The sequence below is a fragment of the Anomaloglossus baeobatrachus genome, chromosome 1 (genome assembly GCF_048569485.1).
Source record: "Anomaloglossus baeobatrachus isolate aAnoBae1 chromosome 1, aAnoBae1.hap1, whole genome shotgun sequence".
NCBI lineage: Eukaryota > Metazoa > Chordata > Amphibia > Anura > Aromobatidae > Anomaloglossus > Anomaloglossus baeobatrachus.
The window spans coordinates 789543779-789555721 of record NC_134353.1 but is presented as its reverse complement, the minus strand read 5'-3'; positions in this window follow the sequence as shown (position 1 = coordinate 789555721).

Here is an 11943-nt window from a genome sequence, read left to right as displayed (position 1 = left end):
CCAAATTTTGTGACATAATTCCAGCCATAGAAAGGGACGCACCTATGCAGGAGTATCAGAAAAAGCTGTTACTCGATCTTAGCTCGGCTTTTCCACCAAACAACCCTGGTGCAGGGAGTGAATCTCCCAGTTGTAACTTGACAAATATGGGATGGTCTCGTCATCTTCAACAGTCTACCCGTACCAGCAGCACCGTATCTGGTACTGGTAACAGCAATTTTATTAAATCTTTTCATAATTTTTTTAGACCGTCCTTTGCAAGGCCACCAGAGACAACAAGTCTGACACATAGTCAACGGCTGGAGAGGATGATACAGGAGTATCTCCAAATGAACATCGATGCCATGACTTTGCAAATGGAGCCTTGCTCATTTTGGGCTTCAAATCTTGAAAAATGGCCAGAGCTCTCCACTTACGCCTTGGAGATTTTGTCGTGTCCAGCTGCCAGCGTTGTCTCTGAATGTGTCTTCAGTTCTGCTGGGTGTGTGCTGACAGATAAGCGCACGCGTCTGTCCAGTGACAATGTGGACAGACTAACGCTCATCAAAATTAACAAGTCATGGATCCACAAGGAATTTACTACCCCTGTGTCATCCTGGGGAGAGTAAATGCTTGTGGATTTGGAATGGTCTTGATGCAAATCTACCTGTGATGTGTACAACTGGGGCACAAGTGCTGCCACTGAAGGGGTGAGTGTGTGTGGGGCCCAATTTTTGGAAAAAAGGGAAACTCCGCTTGGAGTAACCCTTGCTTGCTGTGTTTTTTAAAAGGAGCCAAGATGAACAAGTCATGGTTCAGCAATGTCTTTGCTACCTACCCCGGTGTCATCCTGGGAACGGTTAAGTATGGCGTATTTTTGAATGTGCTTGATGCAAATCTAGCTGTGAAGTGTACAAATGGGGCACAAGTGCTGCCACTGAAGGGGTGGGTGTGTGTGGGTCCCAATTTTTGGAAAAAAGGGAGACTCTGCTTGGAGTAACCCTTGCTGTGATTTTTAAAAGGAGCCAAGATGAACAAGTCATGGTTCAGCAAATACTTTGCTACCTACCCCAGGGTCATCCTGGGGACGGTTAAGTATGGCGTATTTTTGAATGTGCTTGATGCAAATCTACCTGTGAAGTGTACAACTGGGGCACAAGTGCTGCCACTGAAGGGGTGGGTGTGTGTGGCCCAATTTTTGGAAAAAAAGGGAGACTCCGCTTGGAGTAACCCTTGCTTTCTGTGTTCTTTAAAAGGAGCCAAGATGAACAAGTCATGGTTCAGCAAAGACTTTGCTACCCACCCCGGGGTCATCCTGGGGACGGTTAAGGATGGCGTACTTTTGAATGTGCTTGATGCAAATCTAACTGTAAAGTGTACAACTGGGGCACAAGTGCTGCCACTGAAGGGGTGAGTGCCTGTGTGGGCCAATTTTTGGAAAAAAAGGGAGACTCCGCTTGGAGTAACTCTTGCTTACAGTGTTTTTAAAAATGATCCAAGATGAACAGAGCTGGGATCAGGAAAGACTTAGCTACCTACCCCGGTGTCATCCTGGGAACGCTTAAGTATGGCGTATTTTTGAATGTGCTTGATGCAAATCTAGCTGTGAAGTGTACAACTGGGGCACAAATGCTGCCACTGAATGGGTGGGTGTGTGGCCCAATTTTTGGAAAAAAGGGAGACTCCGCTTGGAGTAACCCTTGCTTACATTGTTTTTAAAAATGAAATCTATCTGTGAAGTGTACAACTGGGGCACAAGTGCTGCCTCTGAAGGGGTGGGTGTGTGTGTGGCCCAATTTTTGGAAAAAAGGAAGACTCCGCTTGGAGTAACCTTGCGGTGTTTTACATGATTTTAGAAGGGCATGCCATGCCTATTTCTGTGTCTCATCCTCTTTTCCTTGTAACGCTGTTTTGTTTTCGCATGAGAATTTGTTCTTGTCACTTTCCCATGTGTTTGTGTTGTGTTTTGAGTTGTTTGTCACCTCTTGGACACCTTTGAGGGTGCTTTTTAGGTGTTTTTATGTGTTTGTGATTGCCTCCTATTGTTTCCTATGCGGTTTGAGCGGTTCACCGAACGGGTTCGCCAAACCGAATTTGAACGAGACCTCCGTTCGGCGAACCGAACTCGAGCCGAACCACCGCCGGTTCGCTCATCTCTACTTAAGATAAGTCTCTATGAGTTTTTCACATCTTGCCACTGGGATTTTTGCTCATTCCTTAATGCAAAACTGCTCCAGCTCCTTCAAGTTAGATGATTTACTCTGGTGAACAGCAATCTTCAAGTCTGACCACAGATTCTCAATTGGATTACAATCTGGGCTTTGAATAGCCCCCCTCCAATACATTTACACATTTCTACTTAAGCCACTAGAGTGTTGTTTTAAAATACGCTTTGTGAAATTGTCCTATTGGAAGGTGAACCTCTGTCCCAGTGTCAAATCACTGACAGACTGAAACAGCTTTTGGTTAAGAATACCCCTGTATTTCGCACTTCCATCTCTTTCTTGACTCTGCCCATTGTCACTGTTCTTGCTGCCAAAAAAAACATCCCCACTGCATGATGCTGCTACCACAATGTTTTCCTTTGGGGATGGTGTTCTTGGAGTGATGAGTTTTTTTGGTTTGGCACTAGTAATATAATTTACCTTGGTGGCCAAAAAATAAAATTTTGGTCTCATCTGACCAGAGCATCTTCCTCCATACATTTTTGGAGTCTGCCACATGTCTTAGCAAAATCAAAATAAGCCTTCAACTTTTTGGATGTAAGTAAAGACTTTTTTTCTAGCCACTCTTCCATAATGTGTGCTCCATTATGGTTCTGCTTTTAACTTTATCTAGGAGGCCGCATGGCACATGAAATACAGAATGTAGAGTAGGACCCCCCTATTGAGATTTGCCGTGACGTTGGCAGGGGTGGCTCAAAAAATTGATCAATTATTTGCTAAAAATCTCATTTTTTTATTATAGTACAGTTGGAATAAATTTTTGAATTTTCACTTTTTATATGATGCATGCCAATTTCAGATTGTGCTGGTTCCCTTTTTTTCTCTGTTTTGACCGTAGTTATGCTACAAATCTGGTGTCTGACCAACACCATACCATGCACGCCTGATTTTGGTTTGCAATATATTCCTCCTGTTGGTAGCTGTTCAGACTCAGTTACCTCACCCCTTTCCACAGGCAATGCTAATTAAGCACCATTCTTGGATCTGGTCCGCCTTTATCAATGGTTGCTGTTTGACACTGGGAGGATCAGTTCTGATATAGTCCTGGTATGTGTAGGGCTTGCTCCACATGCTGGGACCTGGGCTGGTCTCTATCCACAAGTGCCTTTTTTGCAACATGGAAGCGGCTATATACAGGTTGCAGGTATGTGTGCTCCATTATGGTTCTGCTTTTAACTTTATCTAGGAGGCCGCATGGCACATGAAATACAGAATGTAGAGTAGGATCCCCCTATTGAGATTTGCCGTGACGTTGGCAGGGGTGGCTCAAAAAATTGATCAATTATTTGCTATAAATCTCATTTTTTTATTATAGTACAGTTGGAATAAATTTTTGAATTTTCACTTTTTATATGATGCATGCCAATTTCAGATCGTGCTGGTTCCCTTTTTTTCACTCGTCCATAAGTTGTAGCTTCACAAAGTTTTATGCTTATTGCGGTCACATTGAAAGATTTTTCTTAATTTGAGAACTCTGCAGGTCCTTCAGGACTAATTTTGGTCTCTGTCCTGCCTCTCTGATTAGTGCCTTTATTGCCTGGGCTGAGAGTTTTGGTGGATGGTCCTCTTTTGGCAGGTTTGTTGGGGTACCATGTTCTTTCCATTGGATGATAATGTATTTGATGGGGATCATCAGAGATTGGAATATTTTTTTAAGAATCCACCCTAACATGTACTTGTTTACAATTTTGTCTCTGACTTATTTAGAGATCTCCTTGGTCTTCATGTCATTTGGTTATAGTGGCATCTGTAATGCTCGCCGCCAGGGATGGCACTGCGGTGAGCCAAATTGGACTCTGGGTCTACCCTTTAGTGGGGTAGAGACTGAGAATGTGGAAGCTGACTCCCAGGGGGGCAAGGATAGTCACAGTAGCAGACAGGCTGAGTCTCAAGTGTAGACAGGGGCCACCAGTATGGCAGAGGCTGATGGCATAGTCAGGACAGGCAGGCAGAGTCACTAGCAAGGCTGAGTCCACTACAATGGCTGAGGCAGGTGGAACGGACAGGACAGGCAGTCACTAGTATTGCTGGGATCGGGCTAGAGGCATGGCCGGGGTTGACAGGCACAGTGTCTGGTATAGAAAGGGCCACCGGGGTTACTGAGGTTGGAGGCTTGGCCGGAGTGTAAAGGCATTGTCTCTGGTATAGTAAAGACCACAGGGTAGCTGAGATGGGAGGCATGGCTGGGGTGCAGAGTCAAAGTCTCTGGTATAGCAAGGTCCTCCAGGGTCACTGAGGCTGGAGGCATGGCCAGGGTGGACAGGCACAGTCTCGTTTATAGCAAGGGCCACAGAGGTAGCTGAGGTTAGAGGCACAGCCGGGATGGACAAGCATAGTCTCTGGTATAGCAAAGGCCATTGAGGTAGCTGAGGCTCGAGGCACAGCTAGGGCAGATAGGTACAGTCTCTGGTATAGCAGAGGCCACCATAGTCACTGAAGCTAGAGGAACAGCCTGTGTGGATAGGCACAGTCTCTGGTATAGGAAGGGTCACCGAGGTAGCTGAGGCTGGAGGCACAGCCAGGGTGGACAGGCACAGTCTCTGGTATAACAAGGGCTACTGGGATCACTGAGGCTGGAGGCACAGCTGGGGTGGACAGGCACAGTCTCTTGTATTGCATGGGACACCATGGTAACAGAGGCTGGAGACACAGCCAGAGTGGCTGAGGCAGATGGAACAGCCAGGATGGAAATACAGAGTCACTGGCAAGGCTGGGACCCCCAGAGTGGCAGAGGCACAGGACATGGCCAGCCCCTACAGAAGCCATAGATTTCAGGGTGGTGTTTTGATCGATCAGTGGGAATCTCAGGACCTGGCCCCCTCATCAATCAACAATTCAATGCAACACCTATAATATATAAACTTTGTATAAAATAAAAGTTATAGTTTACCTCCCCATTTTTATTGATTTGCTGGGGTGCTATTAATTTTTATTATTTTGTTTGTGTCACGATTCTCTGTGCAGAGCATCTCACAGACTTGGAGATGCCATGTGGCGTATACTTAACTGGCAGCCTGGTTACTACGCAGGAGTCCAGATTGGTTCTAGGAGGTGCTGATTATTCAGCAGTTTTACCTTCCAAGTAATTGTTCAGGTTCAAAGTTCATCAGTAATTTCTCATTTTTTCAGACAAAATTTACAAAATCTTTTTTTTAGTGACCACATCAGATTTAAAGTGACTTGAGAGTCCTAGGTGACAGAAAATACCTACCTCACACTGCAAAACCCCATCCAAGACGTTTATTAACCCTTTAGGTGATTCAAGGGAACCAAAGGAATGTGGAAGGAAAAAATGAGAGTTTTACTTTTTTACACAAAAGTGTTATTTTAGCCATAAAACTTTACATTTTCACAAGGGTATCAGGAAAAAATGCACCATAAAATTTATTGTGAAATTGCTCCTGAGTACGCCAATACCTCATATGTGGTGGAAATCAATTGTTTGAGTACACAGCGGGGCTGAGAAGGGAAGATGTGTTACTGTATTTGAATTTTTGAAAGCAAAATTAGCTGGAATCATTAGCGGACGCCATGTCACGTTTGGAGACCCCTGAAGTGCTTAAACAATGGAGCTTCCCCACAAGTGACCCCATTTTCAAAACTATACCCCTCCTGGAATGCATCTAGATGTTTAGTGAGCAATTTGAATGACTGGGGGATTTACAGTGGTTTATAACGTTGAGCCGTGGAAAAAAAAAATAATAATTACCACAAAAATGTGGCCTCAGCCAGGTAGCTTTTTTAAAGAAGGGTATCAGGAAAAAATGCACCATAAAATTTATTGTGCAATTTGTCCTGAATACGCTGATACCTCATATGTGGTGGAAATCAACTGCTTGTGCACACAGCATGGCTTGAAAGGGAAGGAGCGTCATTCAAATTTTTTAAAGCAAAATTAGCTGTAATCATTAACGAATGCCATGTCGCATTTGGAGACCCTAAGGTGCCTAAACAGTAAAGCTCTCCCACAATTGACCCCATTTTGGAAACTAGACTCCGTAAGGAATTTATCTAGATGTTTGTTGAGCACCTTGAACCTCTGGGAACTTCACAGATGTTTATAACGTTAAGCCATGAAAATAAAAAACAAACAAACACATTTTACCACACAATTATTACTTCAACCAGATAACTTTTTTTCATAAGGATATCAGGAAAAAAATGCACCATAAAATGTATTATGCAATTTCTTCTAAGTATGCAGATGCCTCAAATGTGGTGGAAATCAACTGTTTGGGCGCACGGCAGGACTTGGAAGAGAAGAAATGCCCTTTGGCTAAAAAAATGGCTGGAATCATTAGCGAACTCCATGTCGTGTTTGGAGAGCTGATGTGCCTAAACAGTGGAGCTTCACCACAAGTGATCCCATTTTGGAAACTAGACCCCTCAAGGAATTTATATAGATGGTTAGTGAGCACCTGGAACACCCAGAGGCGTCACAAAATTTTATAACATTGAGCTATGCAAAGGAAAAAAAAACATTTTTAAACCACAAAATTGTTGCGTTAACTCCATTTTTTTCAAATTCACTAGGGTAACAGGAGATAGTGAACCATAAAATTTGTTGTGCAAATTCTGTTGAGTAATCCAGTACCCCTTTATGTAGTCGAAAACTACTTTTAAAGGTACAGTACAAAACGAAGAATGGAAGGAGCACCATTTTTGAGTGTGGATTTAGTTTGAATGGTTTGGGTGCCATGTCACATTGGCAGAGCCCCTGAGGTGCCAGAACAGCATAAATCCCTCACAAGTGACCCCATTTTACAAACTGCACCCCTTAATGAATTCATCCAGGGATGTAGTTTGCATATTGGCACTACAGCTGTGTCACAAAATTTTATACTATTGGCAGTGAACGAAAAATAATTAAATTTTTACCACTAAAACGATGTTTTAAAGTTTCCAGTTTTCATAAGGGGAATATGTAAAAAAGGCCCCATAATGTGTTACACAATTTCTCCTGAACATGGCAATACCCCACATGTGACTGTACAATAGTGTTTGGCTGTACTACAGGACTCAGAGAGTGGGTCATTTGGAGTTTGGAGCACAGAATTTGCTGGATTTCTTTTGTTTAGGGGGAAGATTGTGTTTTTCAAGAGCTTTTGTGCTACCAGTAATGTGGAAGCCACCTGTATTTCAGTTAACCGATGACGGACCTGAGCAGGGACTTGTGTTTTTGTGAGTTGAGTTGAATGCTCTTTGGTGACGATTTTGGTACAGAACATTTTGGATCAGTTCACATTTATCTTGTGCTCTATGCTAAGCACTTACATAGGGATTTCCATCTACATCTCTGAAATACGTGATTCAGCCAAAACTCACAACTTATCCATTCACTAATGAGACTTCAGAGTTACTGCGGACTCTGCTTGGACTCTGGTCCGTGGTGTCCATTTTTTTCAAAGATGAAGAAAACTGTTTTCTGACTGCACTTTTGTACACACCTAAAAAGAGGCATAAAAAGATGGACACCGCCAGACCACAGGCCAGATGTGAGGTCACATGAGGTCACGATCCGCACATACTGTGTCTTAGATGCAGATTGTATTCCTCTGCAGAGACGCAAGTTTTCTACACTGGAGACCATAGCTGCCCATGCACACGATTAGGGTTTTGAGCTCTGTGGACTTTTTCTCTGTTTAACCAGCTAAGGATACTCATGTCTCCGCAGCATAAATTGACATGCTGCTTCTAGGGAAGCCACTCTGCAGGTCAGTTTATGCTGCAGAGAAAAGAAGCACAGTGAGCATGGGACTTCTACCAATCCATCAACTGTACTTGTACTGCACAATATAGCAGTTTGGACGCAGAAAAAACACGGAGCATCTGATATGCTGCTATTCCTGTTTGTTGGCATGTAATCTTACACATAATCCTGGTGCAAGTGCTCAGTGTAAAGCTCAGGATAAATAGGAGCCGAGCCATACCACAATCTTTTAGAGACAGAATGAGCAAATCAATAGTAGTTAAAAAATTGACTTTATTTATTTAGTTTTTACGCTGTTCACCTAGCAGTATAAGTAATTAGGCAGTTTTATTCCTCTGATCAGTACGATTACAGCGATAATAGATTTATGTCTTTTTTAGGTTTGGCGACTAGCACACTAAAAATGCTTTTTACAAAATAAAGTGTTTTTGCATCAACAAATTTTGAAGGCTATAGTTTTTTTATTTTTCTGTCAACAGAGTCATGCGAGGGCTTGTATTTTGTGGGATGAATTGGAGTTTTTAATTGGTAACATTTTTGGCCTCATAATGATTCTTGATCGCTTTCTATTCCACTTTTTGTGAGGCAGAATCAAGAAGAAACAGAAACTTAGGAATAGTTTTTTTTGTTCTTTTTTACACCGTTCACTGTGCCATACATGTGATCCAGTGGAGACAATGGAGAAACACAATAGCCAGAGGGTAAGCCCCAACAGCCCCATTGGGACCGGCGAAAGGCAGGGTGCAGAGCCCTATGGTGGTGTATACTCAATGTAACGTCACCAGAATCTAGAGGGAAGGGTGATTTCACATCCTATTGCCCATCACAAAGATCCCTGGACACAACAGCATATAGACACAGGCATCAGGAGCACGGTCGGGCCCATAATTGTTTTGCATTGCCTTAAAACGGGATGGGAACTAAAGCCAAAGTCACTGGTGTCCCCAAGTAGCTTCACGCCACGGGGATTCACACTACAAAGCACAAGACAAAAGGTCTCACATGCTCCACAACATTGGTGGTGGCCCCTGAATTATCCGGGATCGGCTGAGGCCTATCATAGCGGTGACGGCACTCCTCGGGTGACCTACGGACAGTGAGTAAAAGACCTTGAACCGCAACTGCTGTGTCAGCCCTTTCCTTGCCGGTGCCACCGCCCCATTTTTCAGTGCCAATGGCCCTTGTGGGCTACCCGTGGGGAGCGGGACTATCTGAGCTACTCTACCATCTGCCCCAGATAAGAGCAACATCTCGCAGCGATGGCTAATCAATAGCCACATTCCACGGGTGGTGCTGCAAAGCAAACTCCCATCCCCTATTACCTGTCACCTTTCACCCTTCTTTTATGTAGCCGAAAGGGCCTTGGAGCCAGGTAAGGCCATTCACAGCAACCTCAAATACCACTGGTCCAGTGACGAGTAGCCCTGCAGGTCCCGTGGGGCGCTACACAAGCACTCTCAACACATTACACTATTGTCTGAAACTGCCAAAACCAGTGTTCTTGTATAACTTTTTTATATGGTGAGATTAAGGCACTTTTAGGTTTATTTTTGCAGATTGTTTATTAAATAATTAAAAAGAATGCTTATCATTTTGTTTTTTAATCTAAATTCAAAGGTAAATAATTTATGAGTATTTGCTCTTTCTACATAACCTGATATAGATCTTTCTGTAGTAATAGTGGCAGTTGTATACTCAGTTAAATTTTCTCTGCTTCCTCTCTCATACCCCTCTACCTGCATAAGCATTTACATTTGAGACAGACATATTTCTGTCTTATTTTCTGCATATATAAGATGTGGCTGAAAGATTAGATATTCTGTCATACGGCTTAACAGAAATAGTACTGGCTGTTCTACACATGAGTCAGAAGTTCAAGCAGTCAATATATTTAACAGTCCCAGTAAACAATGACATTGTGCATGTCAATCTTTCAACAAATTTAATGTGCTGTTTTTCTTGTAACCATAGAAAGACAGCTTTGAAAAAATAAAAATACAATGGCTATATAAAAAGAACCATGGTTATGATCGATAGCGGAGACATGTAATGGTGCAGTTATACTTTCTTATAAACACTATATAAGTCACTTGTAAGGAGAACAAACTAGAGTTTGGATTGAAAATTGCATGGAGCTATGAAACATTTATGGCAAGTAAGAATGAATACCAAGGTAGCTATACTGGGGAGCACTTCATATACTGGGAAATAGGTTACTACAGCGGTAAGAGTAGAGCATTTATACTGATCATAGTAAAAACTGAAAGCTACATTAGATGACTGATGGTAAGATCTGGAAAATATGTAAAAATATCTATTTGTATGTGTCATAAATGTATCCAACCCCACTACAGAGAAAATTGTCTCTGTCAGGGCTGCACATTTAGTTTCTATTTCTGCAATGGCAGAGAGACTGAGTGGCACATGGACAAATACAGCTTGCTGCCGAGACTAGATTACTGGACGTTATACAGTCCCATGGTGGTATACTGACTTTGTGTATACACAGTATCTAAGGATGTTATATGTTTTTTATGCAATGAAAAATGCTTTTGTTGAGTCTATGGAAAACTAACAGTGATCCAGTGCACTAAGGCCGTCTTCACATGGGCACACAAAAAACCCCACTTGTGGCACTATCTGTTTTTTCCATATATATGTATGTGTGTGTCATCTGTGTGCTATCTGTTTGCAAATTGTGTGACGTACTGAAAAAAATCACATGACACTGAATTTAAAGGATTTTATCCATTAAAGATGTGCAAAGATTAGAGATGAGCGAACCGGTCGCGGTTCAGCTCGAGGTCGGTTCGCCGAACGGAGCTCCCGTTTGAGTTCGGTTCGTCAAACGTTCGACGAACCGAACTCGAACTGCATAGGAAACAATGGCAGGCAATCACAAACACATAAAAACACCTAGAAAACACCCTCAAAGGTGTCCAAAAGGTGACAAACAACTCACAACACAACACAAACACATGGGAAAGTGACAAGGACATATACTCATGCGAAAACAAAAGAGCTGGACAAGGAAAAAGAGGAGGACACACAGATATATGAGTATATGCAAGGAAACATCGATGCCATTACTGTGCAACTTGAGCCCTGCTCATTTTAGGCTTCCAATCTGGATAAATTGCCTGAGCTTGCCACGTACGCCTTGGGGATCTTGTCGTGTCCTGCAGCCAGCGTTCTCTCAGAACCTGTCTTCAGTTCTACTGGGGGTCTGCTGGCAGATAAGCACACGCGTCTGTCCACTGACAATGTGGACATGGCTCTCAGAGGACTTTTCTTCCCCTGGGTCAGCCAGGGGACGGGAAAGGCACGCGTATTTTTGAGAGTGCTTCATGCAAAGCATCTTTTTCATCTTGAAAATTGGGTCAACTGATGCCAGTCAAGTGGGGGGTGTGTGGCCCAATTAGTGGCAACGAGGGAGACTGTGGTTGGAGTCCCCTCACTGTGTTTCTAAAAGAACCAAGATGAACAAGTCATGGCTCTCAGAGGACTTTTCTTCCCCTGGGTCAGCCAGGGGACGGGAAAGGCACACGTATTTTTGAGAGTCCATCATGCAAAGCATCTTTTTCATCTAGAAAATTGGGTCAACTGATGCCAGTCAAGTGGGGTGTGTGTGGCCCAGTTAGTGGAAACGAGGGAGACTGTGGTTGGAGTCCCCTCGCTGTGTTTTACATGCTTTTAGAAGGGCATGACATGGCTTGGAGGTTGACTTTCAGCATCTGCAAACTGTTGGCTACCAAAATGCTGCCTTTCCAACCTTTTTAACCGAGGATTTTCGAGACCTTATGCCCATCGCAGTGCCCCAAGAGCCGATGCCCAGGCGCCACTCCTTCTCCAACAAAGGCGTGCACGCGCTACACCAGTATGTCGCACTAAACATCACTGATTCCTTGAGAAACTCTGTGTGACAGGGTGCATTTCACCACAGATAATTGGCCCAGTAAGCATGGACAGGGGCGTTACATGTCGCTGACTGGGCAATGGGTTACTGTGGGGAGAGATGGAGAAGGGTCT